This window comes from Perissodus microlepis, chromosome 14, assembly GCF_051167445.1.
Source record: "Perissodus microlepis isolate ML-2025 ecotype Zambia chromosome 14, ASM5116744v1, whole genome shotgun sequence".
Lineage (NCBI taxonomy): Eukaryota > Metazoa > Chordata > Actinopteri > Cichliformes > Cichlidae > Perissodus > Perissodus microlepis.
The window spans coordinates 3,255,402-3,278,788 of NC_140474.1; the positions used below are offsets into that span (position 1 = coordinate 3,255,402).

The 23,387-nt window shown below is 40.5% G+C and overlaps 1 protein-coding gene across 4 annotated transcripts in view; it reads left to right on the forward strand.

Annotated features, from left to right (window-relative positions):
• LOC146372860 (leucine-rich repeat and fibronectin type III domain-containing protein 1-like protein) overlaps window positions 1-23,387 on the forward strand; it is a 393,992-nt gene that overhangs the window by 210,497 nt on the left and 160,108 nt on the right. For 3 of the 4 annotated variants that reach the window (XM_084950758.1, XM_084950759.1, XM_084950761.1), the window contains exon 4: window positions 5,861-6,049. The exons of the other annotated variant lie outside the window; for it this stretch is intronic. The gene's annotated coding sequence lies outside the window, so the exon portion shown is untranslated. The remainder of the gene's footprint in view (window positions 1-5,860; window positions 6,050-23,387) is intronic. 4 annotated transcript variants of the gene reach the window in all.

Genomic DNA, 23,387 nt, shown 5'->3' on the forward strand with positions numbered 1-23,387 from the left:
GAAAAAGGTGTTTAAAGTGGGATAAGTCACCAGGTTTAACAGATCTGAATTTACATTAAAGAAAATTGGGAATTGGTTTTTAGGAATGCCATATGTTGAAAAGTAAGTTACACTGTTGAAAGCAAGAAAATGATGACTTTATCCTGAATTAAGGTATCTGCACTAGTTTAAGATTAGGTTGGATCAATACTGTTAAAGATGGTCAGAGATATGACAATCAATAGACATGTTTGTATCTCTCTGATCAATTTAAGTTATTTTGTTGTGACGTATTCTGTCATTCATAGCACGTTCAACAATTAGCATAAACTCACAGGAACTAGAAGTGAGCTTTGTGATCAGAGCTCCGCTGGCCTGACAGGGAAATGAGAGTGAACACCAGCAGAAAGCAATTTCTTTTCATTGTCGCTGGGAAAACGGCTGGCTGAGCCAAACACTGCACAACAACTCGTACACTTAAGACTTCAGGGCAGAATAGACCAGTTGTTCATAAAAGACAGCTCCTGTCACAAATATTGGAAAATGCCCGCCTTCAGAACACTTACCAGAACCAAGCAGTGCTTTCCACAAGCATGTATTGTTTGGTTCAAATTCAGATTCAGAGTCATGAAATAAAGAGCAGAGAGCATCAGTGATGAATGCCAGTGGATAAGATATAATGCTCCATCCCCAGGAAGCATCCACAGTTGAAGGCAGGCTTTCTGTGCTGCTCTTGTGGCTGTGTCTTAGTTTATCAACATGTGCGTGGTTTTTCAACCACCTGCATGGCTTTCCGTTCTCAGCGGCGCATCTTTAGGACTGTGACATTGCGCTAAATCGAATCTAAATTTACTATATTTGTCTTTCTACATTTACTGAAACTTCATCTTCTCTCAGTTGAACCTTTTAATATCCGTACAGTGACAGTCCATCTAGGATGAGGCCTAAGGCTGGGTCTTGTTTTAGCCACATGGTACATCGCCATTTTTTTAAAAATCTGAAGATGTTATAAATCAAGTTGAGTCATATACATTTTGGCATTATGCATTTCCATGGTGATGTTCCAAACATGAGATATTTCCTTTCATTTCTTACAATCAGGTAACTGATGCCACTGCGTTTTCTTTTTCTCCTGTGGTGTGCAGTTTTCTTTTTGATGTTGTTGTTGTTTTAGGTAAGTTCATCCCTGCATATCACCTTGACTTGTTGTGTAACAAAGATCAATTATATTATTATTTAAAAAGATCCAAATCATGTCAAAAGTCGCCTCAAAGTGCTTTATATTGTAAGTTAAAGACCCTTCAAGGAGATGAAGCTGACAACTGAGACCAAAAGCTGATTTTTTTGTTTCTGTAGGAAGTAACAGCATGTGACATCCTGTTTTCTACTTCTAGAATATTTCTGATAAGTCAGAAACACCTAACAATTATGCAAATGCTGAAAATTATTAGAAAAAACAATCCTTGTTTTGGCTTTGAGTTTTAGATGGTATTCTTTCTTTAATGACTACAAAGTCCTCAGGGTGGGGAAAAGGAGGGCAGTGGACAAAGAAGAGTAGCTGCCAAAGTGGGGTGATTCGAGTCGGGGCAGCAGGAAGATGGCTGCCAGCATTATTTCTACAGAAGCGCTGACAGTTCCCAACCAGAAAATGTTCTTAGAAACCTAGACCTTTTCCTACAGTCACTTATTTAGTCTTTTCCACTTCAGTCTCAGTGGATCTTTGTGGAAACATAAGTGGGCCAAATAAAATGCACAAACTTTCTGAAAGAAAAAGAGCTGTACTTAGTGAACAGGCTACACACTGGGGCTGGGAAACAAAAAATGCTTCCAGGTGAGAAGCATCTGCAAATCTGCCCAATCCACTGGAATTCTATCATTTATTGTCAGTGCCAGCTTCTTTCTGACAGTTTGTTTTTGGTCTTTTGATTTCTAACTGTTCCTCTTTGCTACAGTATACTGTGTTCAAACCCAAAGGTTTGTTTGGTCAGTGTGTCAATGCTGAAAAGCTGTGGAGGTCCACTTCATCCACACGTAAAATCAATCAGGCATCAATAAGGGGAACAAATACATAGAACCAGGTCAAGTACATTCAAATTCATATATATTCCTACAATGGAGAGGTGAGAAAAGGTGAGACAGATTTACCTTACAATGTTAAGTGCCTGTTGCTGTGATTTGGCATTTTATAAATAAAATTACACAGAATTGAAGAATTATCCCGCTTGGCTTTATTTGGGCCTCGATGCTTTCCCATAAGAGGTAATACTCTTAAACAGTCGGGCCGTTACCGGTCTGTGAGTCACTTGGTACCGGGCCGCAAGAGCTGAGGCTCGGGTGTGAAATTTATGGTTTTTATCGTTATTTTATTTTTTTTATCTTTTTTTCGTTAACTCGGTTTCCCTGGGTCTCGTGTGTTATGAATAACTCTTCTTTTTTTTGGTACCAGTACTGGTTTTATTTTGTTGTATTTATCCGCGATACCTTAAAGGCCGGTCTGTGAAAATATTGTCGAATATAAACCGTGTCCGTGGCGCAAAAAAGGTTGGGGACAACTGGATGATCCAAGTAGCCTTGAAATACAAAAAAAAGAGAAAGATTTGGAGCAATCAAAGAAACTTTTGTCCTGCAGTACTACCAACTGTCCACTATTGGCTGGCACGATCTAACAATATTTTGCCTGCCCGAGTAGTCGGTCACGTGACTGAAAACTATAGATTCCCAAAATACAACTGAACAGCATGAATGACAAGATCCAATCACACATGGCCTCATAGCTAAAACCCACAAACTATTGCTTTGTATGTTTTGGTGATAGTATTTGTGTCCTGAGCAGTTTTTAAATCTAAATTTTGTTGGGTTAAATGTGTAGTAACCTGTCAAAATCTTTGACCGTGTGCGTCTCTGAGTTTTATGTTGTCTTCTCTCTCCAGTCATTGTCTTTCACAGCTCACTGAGCTCAGCATATTGTTTAGCGGTGCATACTGCCATCTGGTGGTGTTTTCATGCAGTGTACAACAAAACATGACATCGATACAGAATCTATGTTTAAAGAAGGAGCATCTGTTTCACTGGCATGGCCGTGATCACATTAAGACAGTGACAAAGCCTGAAGTCTGAGAAGAACAGCTGATGATTTTTAAAACTTGCTTGAGGCAGCCACAGTAGCCACACTATGCTTACTGTATAAAACATGGTACCTGTGTCATCAAACGTGTGCCTTTGTTTTCATTTAAGTCAAACCCTGTGATAGAAAACAGAGCCAAACTCAGTATCATCATGTTGCCTCTAAAACATGATATTCCCCTTAGAAAATCTTGATTGTTTCCAGATTTACGGTTTAATCAGACCACTGATTGGTAAAAGATGACTTCCTTCTGTGCTGCTGATTGCATAAACAACAATGAAAGTAAATGTGTGAAGCAGAGAACCTGTTTTTTCTTCTTAGCTCCGTTTTTTTTTATGTGGTTTGGAGAAAATAACTCAGGCAGGAGCCATCTGTTGGTAATTGTGTCTTTAAAGTAGAGCTGGGCGATAGAACGATAACAATATGTATTGCGAAATAACTTTTTCTCGATAGAAAAATTAAACTATTGCGATAGGCCTCATCGCTCTTGTCCTCTTAAAAAAAAAAAGAACAGCCAATCCAAATTAAGTAGTGCAGAGCCGAACCAATCACAGCCGCAGCGTCACGTCACGTGACTTGTTACGTACAGCACAAGTGCCAAGCCGCACATGTGTATTTGTTTGGGAAGCAGCCAGCCGCCGTGCCGCCCGGATAATGGAGGAAATGAGTGCGCTGACTAGAGAAACCGAGAGCGTGACCGAAGGTTACCGAAGAGAAAACAGATGATGGTCTGTTGCCGGAGAGATTGTCGAACGGAAGAGCCACAGAAGTTCCGTAGTGTGAAGGTATTTCGGCTATTTCAAGTCTGACAAAAAACAGAGCAGCGCGCACTGTAAATGTGCCGAAAGCAAGTCTGGAAATACAATAAAGCGGTGCATGCTCAGTCTCTGACTGGAAGCGCTAATTCGTCATTCGGCTTTTGTCAGACTAAAGTAACTGTTAAAACTGTTTGAAAAGCTAAGCTATACAACAAGGACAGATTAAGAATTTCCTTTTAGTTCTCAGTTTATTTGATATTGACAAAAGTTAGTCAATTTTGTCTGTTCTTCTGTAAAACAAACTAAGATTTATTTTTAGAATTAATATTTTGTTTCTAAGTGGAATTGACAATTTATTAGTCTGTTTCGTTTGTTCTATTTTGAAACTTAAACACTTTAGCGGCTGCCTTTTGTGTAGTTTGCAATATTTGCCTTTATTTATCTGAAAAAGTCTCATGTTCCTTAAGTACATCTACCCTGTTGAACTTATTATGGGAAATAAATATTTAAATCAAAACAAGCTGCTGATTATTTCACATTTTACTTGTGAGCAACGGCACATTTAAATCTTACAAATATAGTTATTTGGCTTATATCGTGATATATATCGTTATCGCCTGAAATGAAAAAAACATATCGTGATATGAAAAAATCTTATATCGCCCAGGTCTACTTTAAAGTGTCTCAGAATAATAACATGTAACTCTTGGGACACATTACGGTGCTTACATGTATAGCACAAAGCAACCTAAGAGTAAAGGTTAAAGGGAACTGGTCACCTTCTCAAATGTAAACATTAATATGATGGTCCAGATAAGTGGAGTCGCACAGTTGATGTTGCTGAACACGTGGTTAATCTTATACAGAAAGAAACATTTCTTTTTTATAAAGTGTATAAACCAATGAAAATCTTTGATATCTTTTTATGAGAATGGAGACTTCCCATCTGTAGATGTTGACCAGTTAAGCTGTGGTTGGATAATCCTGCCTTTATAAAGCCATTACTGGGGCAAATATATAAAAACTGGGATATATCCACGCTCAAACCCTTTAGTGGAACATAATAATGGAGACACGAGTCACCATTTTTAGCTGATATGCCATATGAACAGTGACATGCAACAGTTTTTACAAAATGTAGCCACGCCCATGACTCGTTTGATGTGGTGCTAATTTTTGGCTTTTGGAGCCAAATTTGATTACAAGTTCAGAAAATCCAAACGTAATTGTGCCATCGCCATTAGGGTTGACTGAGTCCATGGTCCTGGAAATGTGTACGCAGGCAGTCTGTCCCTCCTGCTGTCAAATAATTCTAAGCGAGCCTGAAAGAGTACTGATAACTGATAACACTTTTCTCCTTAAACAATCAGCACAATTGTGAGACCAGTAACTTCTTGGTTGAATCAGAGGATAACGGCTAAACCGACTGAACCAACTGAACCTGAGGGTGAAGCCCTAATGATCAGACATGTTTGGTACATCAGGTGGTGGGGACGTCCCCAGATGTTTAAAATCAGTATTTATAACAGTGAGGGTATAAAATTAAATATGCCACAGCAGTTTTAGGGGATTCTCAGCTGGCACGAGGTTCAATTTTAAGTAGTTTTGAATACAAACAAATGTTGAACACTAAATGAAATTGTATATAATATGCAGAGTCAATGCTGGGGTCAGATTTGGTAATGCTATTAGCCTTCAGACATAAGTCTTTCTTGTAGACAGTCTGACCCTGTCATTGGCTAAGGCTTTGGCAGACCACCTTAGCATGATGCTGACACTGGGTTTCATTACTTAAGTTAGATGATGAAAGACATCTTTCCAAAACACGAGTTGTTTGTAGCCGAAGTGAAATGTTTGTAATTGAGCACTGACTGATTAATAAGCAGTCAAAATGAGCTCCATCACTGCGTCACTGATAAGATGGCACCAGCCACCTCCTGCTCCACCCTCCATCTGTTCAACTTTTAACTTCTTCTCTCCTTCTGATCTTTCTGTGCAGGCAAACTTGGCAGACTTTGACGGGCAGGTGACTGAGCCAATGATAGACTTACAGGACTTTTAACGAGCGCCTGCTGGGTCCTCCAGTCCGATTTACGAGGGCGTGTGCACCACACGGATGAGCCCGTGAACCCGGATGAGCACCATCGCTGCGATAAACCCTGTAAGAAGAGGACGGCCCCCCTCCCTGGTAAAGAGTGAAGCTGCTGCTCAGTGTGACACTGCTGGCACTGACTGTGGTTGCCTTTAATTTAGTTTACATAATTACTTATTATTTAACTCTATTGTCTTAAAGTAATCCAGTCATATGAAACTGACAGCTACTCTACATCAGCACACACTCAGTTATATATACTCTGTCCTTTTTTTCCTGACGACATGGAATGAAATGGTATGAAAACACGACCTACATGGTTTTGAATGAGGGTGGACATTTAAAATTCAGGACAGTGAGACATTTCTGGGGGAGAGGCAGGCTGCAGATTTACATTATCTATAAAAATGTAAGTATTCCGACTTTTTTTCTTCTCATGCAGTTTGCTTTGTGATTAAAAAGAAGGACAGCTTTGTGTTTATTTCAGTCACAGGTCAGAATCTCTGTATTCTCCTCAATAAATTCATGCTTTCTCAGAATTTGTAGGATTTTCTAAGGATGATGATACTCTTGTATTCTTTGTGCTTATCAGCGATTGCCTTGGATTCACTGTTATCATAAAGTTCTGTGACTCGTTCCATTAAAAAAACCAGACGTCAGCCTCCGTTTACGGTCATCTCCTTCTCCAGTTGTGAGCCGCTTCCAGCTCGTCTGCTATTTTAAGGTTGCTTGTTGGAAGTCAAATGTAATTAAATGTACACAAATTTACAGATGTGAAACATTTTTTAGACAGTGTTCCAGTGCCTGTCTAACAAACAGCGCTCCAGGTTGCTATCCACACCTGCTCTCCATAATCACAGGCACTGGGATACAGCTCTTGGTGGAGGAATCCACTCAAGGAAGTCCCTTGACAATTATGGATGCAATGCACATTCTGCAATTATACTGAACTAAACGGTACGGACCACTGGCCCTTACATCCAATAAAACCTTGGAATGGCTGTTTTCACACCGACTGAGACTGGAGGTCATAGACAAACTTGAACCCCTGCAGTTTGCATCCATACTTCCATACTGTCGTTTACATGCTTCACCAAGCCCTAGCTCATGTGGAGGAATCTGGCACCTGTGTGAGAGTGAGAAGCTCACAGAGATCGACGTAGATCCCTCATTTGTTTCCTGGATCACAGACTAGCTGACAGAAACAGTTTGTCAGGTTGGGGAGCTGAGTTTCTGGGGCATTAATGAGCAGCACGGGGGCTCCACAGGAGAGCTTTTCACATTGTATACAGCACACTACAACTCTGAGTACTGTAACATCCAAGAATACTCGGATAACACCGCCACTGTGGTGTGTGTCTGAATATAGGGATCACAAAAACGACCTCATATTGAACACCTCTGAGACGAAGGAAATGATAGTAGATTTGCAGTGATTCAGGCCTCCCCGCCATCCTGTGAAAGTTTGGGTGGGGTGGACAAAGAGGTAGTAACAAAATATAAATATCTAGGCTTACACCTAGATAGCAAACAAGATTGGTCCTCAATACAGACAAGCTATGCTAAAAGGGGCACAGTTAGGTCAAGTTTATTTATATAGCACATTTCCAAACAGTCCACAGCTCCACAAAGTGCTTAACAATGCAAAATGCCTCTAAAGCAAATAAATGTAAAACAATGATGCAGTAAATTATAGAAAAAAAAATAATAAGTCAATAAAAACAACTAAAACAACAACTAAGGCTGTTAAAACCAAAATGTTAATGTTAAGTGTGTTAAATGCCAGACCGACAAACGATTTAAAATGTGTTTGTGCAGATCCAATATTTAGGGGAAGACTATTCCAAAGTCTGGGACCTGCCACAGAGAAGGCTCTGTCGCCACATGGAATGGATAACATTAGTTTTGAACTGGACCTCATGGTTTTCTCTGGAGCACAAATAAATAGGAGCTCAGACCAGTAAGAAGGGGCTCGGCCGTTAAGTGCCTTTAAAACAAAAAGTAAGAGTTTAAATTGGATCCTGTAAGTTGCTTCTTTTTGTTAAGAAAACTAAGATTTCTTGTGCTGTTCTATGCTGCAGTCTGCTGGGGAGGAAGAATCAGAAACAAGGATGCAAAGAGACCGAACAAACTAGTGAGGAAAGCTGGCTCTGTAACTGGAGCCTGACTGGACACACTGGGGGAGGTGGCTGAAAGATGCACAATAAAGATGTTAGAAGCCATCCGGAACAGCTTTGGTGACCTACTTTATAACATCCTTACAGAACAAAAAAACAAAAAAAACCTACCTCTGCATTGTAAAACGCAGAGATACAGAAAATCATTCGCACCCAAAGCCATCAGGCTTTTCAAGTCTCATTCAAATAGCAGGTGAGCTAAGTCAGACGTGAATTTCTCTCTGGGATCAGTGAAGTTATTCTTATTCATATTTACATTGACGAACAGTGCAGTCCCTCCACATCTCTGTGAATCCTGAAACCAGGTGCAGTGTGAGTGTCTCTGACTATCGCCTGCAGAGCTATAATGATAATAAGGACGAGCTTTGTGAATTCATTAAAATCGAACCATGTGAGCAGAGCTGATGTTAACGCTCTCTGCACGTTAGCGACGTAAAATACTGGAGTGAGAGACTCAGTGATCCGTACTGTAGAAGCTGTACTGGAAGCAAAAGGTGCTCAACATGATGGCAATGAAACTGGCTGCATTTAAACCATGTAAACCATCAGATTTTTAAAGAACTCAAAACTTGATGGGCTTCACGCTCACACCTCCTACTGAGTTGCTGAGCAGTTCGCTTCTTTTGGACGTTGCAGAAAATCTGTTGGAAATATGTGATTGTGTCTGAGAGTCTAGTGTTTGTGGACATATGTTCTGTGTTAGGAATAAGAAACTACGATACTGGCATTTAAGCTGGAACTGTACTAATAACTCAAATCTGCTTATGGAAGAAAGAATAGCCCACAGAGAATAATAAAGAATAAAGTTATGGCTTGCTGGAGAGTTTAACTCTGAGACTGCTGTAGTGAAGCGTCTTCTATCCACTGCTACATTTGCATATTTCACTTTGTCGTATTCTAGAAATAATGGAGCCGAGCTCAGCGTTTGCAGAGCGTTGTTACTGATTTCAGTGCTGCAGAAGTCATTTGTTCACTTATTGTGTGCAGTTATTTTTGTGTTATTCCAATAAGGATTGATTTTAATTATGAAATGAAACGATAACAGGAGTTGCAAAGTCGTGCAATATTAACAGGATGAAAAGTTGAGTCACCGTTGCCGTTCTCGCTGTTTCATTTTCAGCTGAAGTTTCTACCCACTAGAGAATGTGAAAATCAATGAAACGGTGCAGACACAAACCCGCTGTATGTTACCTTGACATCAAACATGACATCAGACAGTTTACTCTACTGGGTTAAAAAAGGAGGTAGATAAATGAGTTTTATGCACCGGATGACAGTCCTGCTTTCCTGCAAGATGCATTTAAAACGGTTTAAAAGACTTAAAAAAATAATCCAGTTCTTTTTTTAAAAGCAGAAAACAAGATTTAAAAGTCATTTTTAAAGGTTAATGCTCATCAATCTGTGGCAAGTTGCAATGGGTTCAGCAGCCCGAGGGTGACCGCACTGAAGGGAATTACACAAACTGGTAATAGAAGAAAACATTACAAAGAGTTCGCAATTAAAGTGCGTGTGTGTTTGTTTGAGAGAGCGGTGCAGAGAAACACTGACTTAGGGTAATGCAGCCTTAATAGCCACATTAGTTTCTTGCTCCGGCTGAATCATTTGAAGCAACTTGGACCAGCAAATAGGTCCATTAGGTAGCTATAGATCTCATAACACACGCTGAAATGGGCCCCCGAGTACAGCAAACCTGCCTTCACCTGCACACTTCACTTCTTCTGTTCTCACAAAATGCAAGATGCACAACAATGTGCAGATGCAGTTTGTCTCTCTGATTAATTAACACACACAAACACGCACACAGAGTCGCCTCTTTTCCCACTGCCACTCCGCGTGTCATTGAAGGCTTTTCTATCACAACTAATTTGCCGCTGCCGCATTCACTGCTGCAGTGACAGGAGTTTCCTAATGAGACAGAGTGCTCACAGTAATGGCAGGTGTGGACCTTGAATCAGAATTACAGTAATGAGATGAGCAGGCCTAATGGTCACAAGCAGAATAATGAGAAGTACAGACACAGGATGAGAGCAGCAATAATGAGAGTGAAGGCTGTGAGACGAGTCGGGAAAACAACAGAGCCACGGCAGGAGAAGGTGGCTGCTGTTGTTTTTGGGGACGTCATCTCAAGATTTTACACATCTGAAGGTTTTCTTTGCTGAATATTCAGCTCTGTCTGATTAAGTAACGTGAAAAAAAGTTTTGAAGTTTAAGTTTAGTCATGAAAGCGTGGCCTACATACTGAAGAGGCTTCCCTCTCCACCTCTCACTTGTTTGTGCTGTTGAGTTCTGCTGTGTGACAAGATAACGGCCTCATAAATAGTCATCATTAGCAGTGAAGCTTCCGTGTTCGAGCTGATACCTGCAGAGCAGTTTGCGCTCAGTTACCATGTGAATGCAACAGTTTGGCATTAGTGTGAGAGCAAAAGTTTTTCTTAAATCATTACTATAGTTATTTCCCACCGTTATGCAAATTCCCCTCGGTGCTGGAATGAGCTGCAGACTGCAGAATCCCTCATTAGCTTCATATGCTAGTCTCAGCACGTGCTGTCTGACTAAACAGGTTTGTGAATGCGTGTTGCTGGTTACACATCCCTGAGGTTGTGGTCTTAATGGTCCAGTGTGTGGAAATGGGGCAGTGGCATTTAACTCATTTTCGTTTATGGGCAGATGTATCCCAGTTTGGGCTCGGAACAGGAAACTCAACAATCTTTTGCCATTTTCAGTGCAAAATTTTAGCATTCTGTGCAACCCAATATTACAGCAAAGCATATAATAGACCCACTGGTCCATCATGTGGGTGTCATGCTTTACCTCCCATAAGCGTGAAATGTTTAAGTTGCAGCAGAGAGCTACATTGAATTAATACCAACAAGTCATTATTGACCCTTTATGCCAGGTAAGGTTAAGCTAGATTGCTGATCTGTATTGGGGAATGTTTCTTTGAAAGCTAAGGAGCTTGGAAAGAAAAGCGTCTGGACTTCTTTAATTAAGTTGCTTGAAGACGTTTCACCTCTCATCCGAGAAGCTTCTTCAGTTCTAAGGTCAAATGGTGGAGAGTCCCAGATTTAAACCCAGTGGCAGTTTCCACCCAAAGAGGGACAAAAGCTGGCTTTCTTTGAAAGCCCATTGCTGTTTTTATGTTGGCTTTGAATTATCGCCCTCTGCTGGTACTGCAAGGCACTTCAAGTCTAGGAGAGACTTCCACAAGATGGACCAGCAGGTCTGTTATGCGCTTTGTTGTGATACTGGGTTGGCCTGCAATGTCCGCAACGGTTCGCCATGGTCAGGTGTTAACCTTGTCTAATCCCACTGTGGTATGACAAACCCTCAGGGGTTACATAAAGTAAAAGTCCAACCATTATACTGTTGTTTTCTTCAGTTTTCACATACATCTACGAGCCCAGGCTCAGAAATGAAAAACTGTAAAATCAAGAAAGCCCTAAATTTTCCATGTCGTGTAGAAGAATGGGGACTCGTCATGCTAGAATCCCACCAGAAGAAAATTTAAAGCTTTTAAACAGGTGCTAGAAATGTTTTATTTCAGCCTAAACTCGATCTTCTCCTAAACCAACCAACAGTTCGAGTAAAGAGCACTGGTTTAAAAATACAGACTTTAAGAAAAAAGTGAGCAGAAAATGGTAAAGCTGAGTAAATGAGAATGAAGCACAGGCTACAGTGGCAATAACAACATTTGTTTTAACTTCCTGCCTTTAAAGATGCTGTTTAATGGTTTTAAAGGCCACTGTAGGTCACAACGTGTACTCAGCAGTGTCACCTGCACAATGTCACAAAAGTTTACACATTGCCCTTATTAATATTATTAACATGTAAGATTTATGAAGTTGTGCACAAGTTATAACATATTAATATTAAAAATGCATTAATGCAGGTGTAAGCAATGACACAGAAATATGTTTTAACACAAATCATTTTTTTTTAAATGCATTGCTCCAAGTGGTCCTTGTACTGTACATTATGCTCCCTGCATGAAGCTACACAGTGTTATGTGATATCAGTACACAGAAAATAATGTGGCTAAGTGTTGACAAAGAGACATACAATAAGTATGACAACAGAGCCTTGACATTTCTTCCAGTGCGTTTTCTGATGCGTCACAGAGGCTCAAAGATCAGAGAATTGCGTTTGAGACGAGAGGTTGTTCGTTTCTGCTAGTCATTACCATCGCTTAGGAGCCCAAGACCAAACTCTTGAACCTGCTCGGTGGCCAACAAGCTGCACTGTGGTTTTAGGGGAAATCCTACAGATACGACTGTCTCATGGACAATGGACAAGTAAAGTTGTTGAGATTTGTTTGCCCAAACTAGCGTTTCTTGCTGATATGTTGTTTGCTATTAATTAAGCACTTGCATGATGTGTTGGTGTTGTCTGCACACCACACCAGGACAGTCATTAGGAAACCCACCAATTCTACCTGCGTCTCAGACAGAGGTTGCAGTTTGAAATGCCCATTGGCTGTAATGGGCCTGTAACTACCACGGCCACAATTGCAAGGATAAAGTGGTCACACTCAAACTTGAGGCTACTGCAGTCTCCGTAGAGCTGAAATTACTGAGGTCTGGTTATACAAGATTCATATCCCAATATACTTAATGATGATGCATGATATAAATCTCAGTATCCTCTGTGAAAAGAAAAGTTCAGAGGCTGCTGCGTCAGTTTTAGGAAACATAGTTAAACCGTTGTCCATCTTTCTTTGTGCAGTTTAAAATGATTCCAGGTTCATAATTATGAGAACTGCTTCACTGGGTCAACTGCTTTCACTCATCTGGGGATATCTCAGCTTCTTTGCTGTGGACTTGGATGCGGTTCTGGTCAAACGTCATCGTTTTCCATACATTGTCGTTATCACACCGCGGCCTGCGTATCACATTCATACATAAACACCAATGGATGTGTCTGGAGTAATGTGGGGTTCATCTTGACCAAGAGTGCTTTGACTGTAGTGATCTACCAATGAATAAAAAGCTGGTACTGCCCGCCGTGTTATGGACACAAACTGCAGCACAATGGATTTCAGGCAGATATATTTAAATTAGGTGGAGACCATGCAATAATTATATTCACATCTTCACTCCTTTACCTTTTAAGGAATTGAAGCTTTTATACTCCAGACTCAGTTATATTAAAAAAAATGCCATCTTATCAAACTCAGAATGAGTGATGAGAGAAGAGTGGAGAGCTACAAACGTGCAAAATTGTTAATATTTAAATGTTTTGATCATAATTCAGTACTGAAGCACAACCAGTTATGAAAAATCACGCCGTGCTTCCTTTGAATGCAGAATATTTCTTTGCAGTGATAAGCTTTTTTAGCCTCCGTCTCCTCAGCTTTTCTATAAAATAATGCAAACAGTTTATTTTATAGAAACTTTTAGTACATCACTGCTGCATCAAGGTACCTAAAGTCCAGCCATTCAGATGCTGTAAATATAAAGAAGACTGGGAAAAGGGCTGTTTGCTCCCTGGAGCTGTCTGGCCAAAGCTCCATGAATACTGATCTTGGCGGTGGCTTTCTCTAGAGAAGAGTTTCAGGCAAATGCCATAAATATACCCATAAATGTAAACATACTGTTGCTGCTGTTGAACTTTGAAAACACTTTTGGAAGCAGAATAGCTCTTAATGTGTGTGGCGCTCCCTCTTCCCTTCGCTGTAAACTCAAGGTCAACAGACATATTACAGTCCTGACAGCAGCGGTGGACTCAGCCAAGGGACCGAGGACACATCCGGCTGCCGACAGGCTGCTTGGCCTTACTGGCTGCCGACAGGCTGCTTGGCCTTACTGGCTCCCTCTCTGTGTCGCTTTATAACTTTATTGATCTGGACAAAGCAGTGGAGCAGACAGGCCTATTACAGTGCACCCTGTATACCGCTGTGTTTCTTTCATGGTCATTCAGTGGAAGAGATGCAGCAACGCCTCTACAGTGATGGGCACAGGGGAGCAAAATGAGGTTTTATTCTCAACAAAATTATATGTATATTGAGAAATAATGCAGAAAAAATCTAATCTAGCAGAGAAGAAGTAATCACAGTGCTATAGTTTCTGGATTCTGTCATTTGAGGGCTGAGCGTTAGCGTCTTGGATGCCATTGTTAGTGTGTGGAGTCAGAGTGAGTTCATAAGCTAATATTAGAAAGCTTGGTTAACACGCTGCATTCAGAAACACATTCCTGCTAATAAGTGCTCAGTAACACTCTGATAAAATGCTGCAAAATCACCAAAGATGAAGCATAACATTTGTGTTTGTACAATTAACCACAGGACAAGCCAAATTATTTGTTAGCTTTTATTAAATTTGGTTAAAAAAAAATCAGCGGTCGACTCAGACGGAGCTGAGATCTAGCAGGTAGCCTTTGGCTCAAGCTGCCTGTATCAATCAAAGAAGCCACGCCCCTGACAACCAGTATCCTGGTGGATGAGATACAAAAACAAAACAGTATGAAAATGTAAAATATCCATAAATGGTTTTTTTTTTAGATGTACCTCTCAACATTTATCTCTTCTGTAAAGCTGACCAGTTTAAAACACCTTTTAAATGTGTGCTCGTTACTTGTTTCACCTCTGATATTTGAGTCAGTAATCCGACACGCTGGCACTTCTAAATGTGAGCACAATTAACATTAAAGTCCCTGCTCTTTTCTGACTTGTCATATTATTTAATGTCAGCAGCTTCAAGGCTTTGGCTGTGCATTTCCTGCTGGCCATGCAAAAAAACTTTGGCTACGAGTTAGACTGTCAAACAAAGCTACGGTTTGTCAATTATAATGGTGCTTCTTCAGCAATAACACACCTCCACTTTTGATGATAGAGTAGCAAATAAAATGCCTCGAATGGGCTCCACCTCTCCTCCGCACATCACCCCCACCCACAACCCTTCATCTTCTCCGGAGGTGTTGTTAGCAATGAGCAGGCGCGCAGGAGGCTGAGTGAGCGTCTACATTTTACAGCCATGTGAGAACTTTGGAGAATTCCTGATGCTCTTGCACAGCAAGACTGTGAACCCAAAATGTTGCACAAACGATGTTATGATGATGGAGTTTATTTCTAAAGACACAAGGCTCATTGGTGTTATTATTCAATAGTTGTGCTGAGTCAGCAGTTGTTTTAGTTTTGTTTGGGGAAATCAGGGGAATATGAAAATGTGCTTACGGATGCTGCTATTATTTTAGCCCTTCAGACCCCCACAGGCAATTGAGGATTTAAGACTAGATACTATTTTAGTCCAACATTTCAAAGTAGACGTCTGGTGCAACAACATCTGGATGGATGGACAGAAGACACTTTTAAGAAATCCAGTTCCATAGATCTGTATGTAGTTGAATTTAGTTGACCAGAACTGACGGTTCAAATCTTAATTCCAGAGGCTGTTCCTCTGTCCTCCACAGTGTGGGCATCATATCTTTCCTGCAGAGTGACTTGGGGCATTGTCTGGAGTTCATGGTTTATGCTGGAGTTCCACGTGAACTCCAAGTGAACCAAAATGCGTCACGTAAGAATGTTCAGTCATTCGTTTGCCAGGAAGAAGGTGTTCTGCACTATTGGAGAACATGAAGAATTTATGTTCATTTCACAGCTAGTATGTAGCCCGTATAGATCTGTAGTACCTCGCTGAATCCCAAAATACAAACCATATGTTTTTAGCTAAAACTTGGAATGTACCCCTGGTGTTGGTTCAGCTGGAGGTTGGATCACATTCCCATCATAGACGAACCACTCTGGAGTTCATTTGGAACTGCACTGAGACTTTGTTTTGGTCTGTACCCGAGTGCGATCACTGTGTGCACCAGTGAACCACACCAAGGGGAAAATGCCAGAGTTCAGTTAATAAAAAACAACTAGCAGTTAAGAAAACACAATGAGCACTTTGGATACATTTCTGGTAGCTGCTGCTGCTTTCTTCTGCGATGTTTCGTGGTTTTGACTTGTTTTGTTTGTGTTTTTTGTTTAGCTGGCTCTGTTTAAGGTTTCACTCCAGTTCCACATCAAACTGGGTTAGCTATAACTGGCTTGACTTTGTGCCACAAAACCAGAAACGGTCAAACCCAAACTCAATTTCTTGTTCAGCTTCACTTTTCTGTGTTAGTTTCATCACTTTCATCAGTTTGTTCATTCTATCTTAAACCTATGTTACATTTCAGAGTCTGTTGGATCCTGGAACACTCGGCCTTCTCTGTGTCTGTGTCAAGTTTTCATGTTCCTCTTGTGCATCCATGAATTTCCTTCAGGTACCCCGCTCTCCCCAGAGACCAAAGGCATGTATGTTAGGTTAGTTAGTGATTCATTGCCAGCAAAGCAAGAAACCCTTCACTACCTTTTTGGTACTTCTGAACCTAAAGACGAAACCTCTCAGGAGAAAATATACTGGATAGGGGCAACAAGATGTAAGGCACCATCAGTACAAAGAATGAACTGTGAGATCCCGGCATGCTCGTTGTCCATTTTTCAATTATTATATTTCTGTAACATCGCAGGTTCGTCATACCTATCTCGATACTTCATCCATCAGTTTGTGCTCTATTTTTAGTATTTATTTAGTATTATTTAACATTTTCATGTTTTTATTTCTGTGTTTCATTTTTAATATCTGCCTTCTAATTTCTGTTTCTTATTTGCATGAAATTGTTTTGTCTCACTGCGGCATCAGTCCCATAAAACATCACACTCTTATTATTTCAAAGCATTTCTTCACAATGGCTGATTTATTGCGGAGGTATCAGAGCTGCTCAAACAGTGGATAAGCTTTGTGTAGCATCTGTTTGGTTCCCACCTCCTCGTTGTTTAGTTTGTTGGAGATAATCATGTTTATTTCAAGGTTTTCTCACACTGTTCTCAATTAAAAAGAGTCTCAGTTTCTCAGTGTGGTTAATATTTTCTTTATCTTTCACTCAAAGCAGTCATTGTCAAATATGAATTCGTGGCAGCAGAGATGATAATTCTAACAGCACATTCATGGGTGTGTTTACTGTATGTCGTTATGTGATGGCATGCCCGCTTTTCACCGATGAGAGAAACACTTCCATAATTCTTTTCCCTGGTATTTTCTATTATCATTTAATTGGCAGCGGTGCACAGACACACAGTCATACTGAGTTCAGCATTGAACAGCAGTCCCAACGACACGGTGCGCCTTCATAGTTTTTCTCTGTCTGTTCAAGAAACTGTAAATAACCAATCAAATTGAGAGCTCTTCAAATTCTTTTCATCAGCTGAATGACCACTGGAGTGACAAATCAAATAGCACACTGATGAAACACGCACATACTGTAAATTTACAGACAATACACTGTTTTCAATTCACAAGGTTAAATATTCCTGATTAAAGAGAGTTCAGCTAAGCTGTCTGTCTCAGAGGCAGACACTGGTAACACTGGTGAGGCCACCGGTGAAAAAAAAGCCCGGTGGGGAAAAGAAAAGAGTGGATTTTATGTGGAAAGCTGTTTATGAAAGGTGTTTCTTAGGCGGGAAACCCTTGCAACTCAAAAGGTGCTGTTCTGGTGAGCCCCAAAGGGCTTTCTGAGCCTCCTGCATGGAGTATTTCTCTGCAATCACAAACTCTGTGTAAACAATCTTGGTATCAAAATAAAGCTAACAGATTTCATCAGAGGTTTAAATATTGCAGTTGTTACTGTGTCAAAGTTACTGAGGCTGGAACACAGATAATCAGTAATCAACATTTAAACATCATCTGTGCCAAGATTTATGATTCCACGGTGGTCTTCTTTTGTGGCTGGTTCACTGGATTTTGGTCGGAGCGTGTTGAAACTTGGAGTTTGGGGATCTGTGAGAGCTCAGCTAGCTAACCAGGCTTTGGTTCCCTGTTTACATGAAGTCGGGAGAGTTCGTGGCTCCGTTGTGTGTGTTTAGAAGACTTTTGCACAATTACGTAACTGCTCTTTTAATCATTGCTTGTTCTCACTGTGTTTGGTTGTTGTAGAAATGGTTTATATGAGCATTTAGCCGAGATTCTAAGGTTTCTGTGGATACCCCACATGTCAATATTTGCGTAAAAAACTTGATGCCATGGAGGGTTGCATACCTCTCAAGAGGTTTGACTAGTATTAAAATGATGTCTGCAAGCCACTCTGCAACCCAATTCCAGCTCTAAGTTTTCATTTAGTTTCTGTGTCTTTTATTAAACTTAACTGGAGAAGTTGTTTCTTTTCTGCCAGGTTTACATTTCTTTAAGGTCTATTTTCTGTTCTATTCAGTTTTCTCTCTGTGCACCCAGTGAGTAGGTGAAATAATTTTGGTTCACCACTGAAACACCAACCGATCTCTGGTCGTCTTACACTAGATAAACATGACAGGTTTTATAGTTAGCTTCTCAGCTAATTCATTCACCCAACTAAAATCTGTGGTCGTCTTAGCATCCCTGGATTTGCACGCTGCAATGAAAGCTCTGAGAAATTTGGTTCTAATGTGGGATCTCAGTGCTAATCCTACGAATTAGTGAGGATAACTTAATAATGGCAAAAATCTTAACCTAGTTTTGTGGCTGTCTCCCACTGTTTGTCGACTCTGCTGCAGCGGGATGTGTGCTGTAAATGTCAGAGCAATTTTTCATTCTTCATCTGTGCCAAAATGAATTCCTGAGGCCTGACTGTTTGGCAGTAACAGCAGCCTGATCTGCTGCTTGGCTTTGCTTTTGTGTGCTAATGCCCCCCTGAGGAGCCCCAGCAGGTCTGTGTGTGGTGGCTCAGTGAATGTGAATGTCATGGTAATTTTACACTTTATCCCTAAAAGGATGGAGTTATATACTTTGCCTATCTATATCTGCTGAGATTTCATCAGACAGTGGCTCATCTGTGCACATTTCTTTTGTACGTCCTGACCAGAAGAATGTGATCTGGCTTTTTTCAGTTATTCTTCCTGAGAGAGAATTTCTACATCTGTCCTACTCTAAGACACTCAGGAGAATCTCACATGGATTGTACCACATGCTGGTTGTAGATTGATAAAAACATTTAATATTTTGCATGGTTTGAATAATGTAACTTGATACAAATATAATCCAGACTCAGAGTCAGAAGTGTCAGCGTCTTTTAAACTAAACAAGTTGCATGAAAATGAAGCCGATGTGAATAAAACTGCAGTTCCTCTGGATGCCACCTGAGGCTGGCTTCAAAAGTGAGTCGGCCCCCACAGCCCTGTTAAAATGCCTCAAACTTTAGAACATTAAAAAGTATTTATATGTTTTGGTGTATTGATGGTCAGGCTTTAAGTTATGAAACAGTCCAGAAAGAAACCCAGTGCCAAACACAGCAGGCAGGACAAAAGTTCACTAAATCTTCAGTCCAGCTCATATATGATCATGTAATGAAAACAACGGCAATACAACGAAACAGAACTTGAAGAAAGACTTAAAACAGTTTAAAGACGAGAGACTTTAAACAACTTTAAACAACTTTAAACAATTTTCTCTTGCCATTTATATAAAGACTTTTTTACTGTACCTGACATCCCATTGGATTTATACTGCAGTAATTGTTATTCCCTGAGAGTCACGTAAGCTTTGAATTGTATTCATTTATTGTAGAATAATTCTGCATTGTCGTCCTCTATAATTGTGACATTCTGGTTGTGGTGAATATGAACCGTTTCAGTGTTGTCTCTTCTTATTTTAACAATGTTTACAGCAACATATATTTGGAACTTGCAGAGCCAAATATTCACACACGCAGTGTTCTGACAGTTTGGTGTATCCCTCACCTTGACGTGACCTTGGGAGCTGCACTATTTATTTTGGTGCCTATAGCACAGAGCACAGGTGGGCGGAGGGGCGCTGACATGAAGCAGCAGGAAGACAGCTGCTGGGGGTTCTTGTGGAAAAAGTATCCCAGTTATGATGAGAATAGATGTATGGGAATCGTGTGTCTTTCTAGGTCAACGTCATTCTGTTACAGGGTGAAGCCATCTTTACAAAATCTGTAGAAATAGGAATTGAAAGTGTTACGTTACCTTAAAAGGCTCCAGGCGATTAGGAAAAGTAACAAAAGTGTCCGGGTCAGAAAAACGAGACAGAGAGGCAAAACGGTTAAATTAAAGAGTTTTATGAAAGTTTCTATTAATAACTCAACTAAAAGAGACGGACAAGCTGCTATCACCATTTAAAGAAACAAAACAAAACAAGCGTTGGTCAGTAAACTGAAAAGTAACTAAAAAGGATTAGTTGCCAAACACTCGCCCACACAGGCCCTAACCCAGCCAGGGCCGTGACAAATGTAACAAATCTCCAAATGTAACAAATCTCCAAATGTAACAAATCTCCAAATGTAACAAATCTCCAAATGTAACAAATCTCCAAATGTAAGTGCAAATCTTTTAAGCAATATGCTTTCTCAACATCTGCTGATGACACAGGAAACCTCCAAAACCCCCTTGTTGCCCCTGAACGAGTTTTGAGTTCTGCTTGTAATGATGCTTATATTTGAATATGTGAAGTCTGAGTACTGGCCAGTGAACCCTCTGATATCTAAATTATAATTCCTGAGAAGTAGCCATCACCCTAACCCCTAATTTCCTACATTTTGGAGAAAATTAAATGCTGAATGAGCGGTGACAGGGCTCTGTAAGTTGTTGCTAAACCCTCCTTTAGTTACACTGCAGTGGGCCTGGGCTGCTGGGGGCTTCCCCAGTGAGATGAAATGAACGCAATTACTGAAAAAATGTTTATTTGGAAAAAAGCGATTAGTTGTAATTTGTCAACAGTCAACAGAAATTTAAAATGATTTAAAAGCTGATAAATCTCCAAATATTGATTGTGTTCATCTGGACGTAGCGTTTTCAGTGGGAGGAACATTTCCTCACTCATCCAGAGGACTTCTTCATCCTCAGCTACCTGCAGCTTCAACCAGCCTTTTTAAAACAAAACGTTTGCACAATGACTGAAACTAGCACCACCGACAAACAATGTGCTGCGAGGTCAGTTCCTTTATCATTAACCATCAACTAATTTGGGGGTTTTCTTACCTGGATGATTGAGCATTCATCAAGACAAAAGCAGATGAGGTTTAGTTTTTAGGGTTATCAATGAGTTATGAGAGCTGCAGCGGTTAAATCCAAGCAGGGCTGGGCTACATGAACAGTCTGCGTGGAGCGTAGAGAGGAATCCATTTTCTGAAACGTAATCTCAAGACCACCAGCTGCCAACGCTTTAGCTTTTTATTGGCATTTTCTAATATATCTGCACTCATGGGAAGCCTTGGCACAGATATCAACTGCATGTTATCAGGATAACCGTAGGTTTCACTAGAGGCCAAGAAAGAAAAAAGGTTCCTCTTGATAACTGATGTATTCCAGATAGTTGTTAAATTATCTATTATCCACAGCTGCTTTGATACTGATTAATAACTTCTGCTTAAATGTATTAAATTGGGGCAGCCAGAGTCTGATATGCAGTCTTCAGTTTCAGAATGCCTGTGATGTAAGGAGCCTCACTTCACTGTGTGCTGTCATTAAATCACCATAAAGTGTGCAGGAACTCTTTGAGGCGCTCTTCGTATTAGCTGATGTCTAGGGTTGAAATGTCCCCTAAAGATGTGCATGTTGGTAAAACTAAAACAATTGTTGGTGGGCACAATGTTATCACCATTTTGTCAGTAAGCACACTTCACCTGTTGTTGGGTGTTTCTCACTCACTGGTTGCTCTTTTTCCCTCGTGCGCAGCTTCACAGCATGTTTGAGCTTCCAGTGGCTCTTATTTGTTTTCCAAGCTTTTTGGTTTCAGATTTGGACGCCACATTTATTTGTTAAAAAGCTCCAGTCGCATTTTCGCTTTTGCATTCTGCACTTCACAAACCTCACTCCTACTCACTTTCCTCAGTTCGCTCCTGTGTGCAGTGGTTCTTGATGAATGAGAGGCGTTTTCCAACTGTTGAGCTTCAGACTGCTTCACTGTGCTGAACACTGATATGAGGTCGCGGGTGTGAGCTCGTGGTGGCTTTACACTTTGGTGGTCGTACAGTGACAGGGATAATTTGCCACAGTGGGATCTGATTTCCACAGTGATCACAGAAAATATTGTTGGACAGCTTAATTAGTTTCATTCAGCTTCACGCTGATAACATTCCAGAGGTTTGCTAATTCAAATGAGGGTCAGATTTTCTCATTTTCATTTCTTTTCCGTTCTTTTTTTCTGTATGAAACCAGAAAAACAAGTGAAAGAAATGGAATGAAAGTGTGTGAGGGCGACAGATGAAAGTCCTCTTGATTTTAAACAGTAAACTGAAGGAAATTCAACACCAGCCACAGACAATGGGATATTAGTGTCAGTTTAACAAATAGGCTTTACAAGTATATGCTGCTCAATGCAAGAGGGGAATTAAATATAGTAAGTCACCTTGATAAAGAAAAGAAGAACATAGTATGTCACCCTGGACAGGTTAATATCCCACTGAGCGTGTGCAGCAGAGCTATGGCATATATAACGTTGCCCAAATGAAATTATCTCAGGAAGTTTGTACCAGCTGAGATGGAGACAGGGGAAATAGATATAGTAAAGTGAAATGCAGATCAGGTGTTTTGTGAGCAGCTCTGAATTTGCAGGACAAACTCGACCCAGGAAAAATATAAATGCATACAAATCTCTTCACTCATACATGTTTGCAGTCATGTTCTACATATTTGATACTGATATGCTTTGATTAATTTGTGTGTAACACATTAGTGTTACAATAGAATAATGTGCTGCCTACAGCATAAACAGGAGCTGTAGAGGGCTGTGATAAACAAGGCCAACTATAAAGTGCCGGAGCTTCCACACATTGATGCTGGTCCATAATCGTTCACTTATTCGAGGCAAAGTGTGTACCGTGCTGATCCATGTAAAGCCTATTTTACAGATATGTGTTTGTGTCACTTTGCGTAAGATTACAGCCTTAGCGAGGATGCTTGTGTGCGGTGCTCCAGAAAACCAAAAGCATGCAGCTCAGTGCGGATGAATCTGCAGGGAGCCCTTCGCTTTCGAGCTGTTGTGCTTCAGACTCGAGCAAAGCACAGAAAGTGGCTTCAACTGACTTTTTATTTCAGCAGCACAAGCAAAAGCAGCCCACGGAGCTGTTGTTTGTGACATCGCCCCCTGATGACAGTAAACAGCTACAGCATGTGAATGACAGCCCGCACAGCCATCCATAGGATCTGTGTGGGACCAACCCCAAATTGATTTTTATTTTTGTAATTTTCCCTTTCAAATTCTTGCTTCAAGTATCGAGACTCTTGCTCTGAATCAAACTCAAGTAAA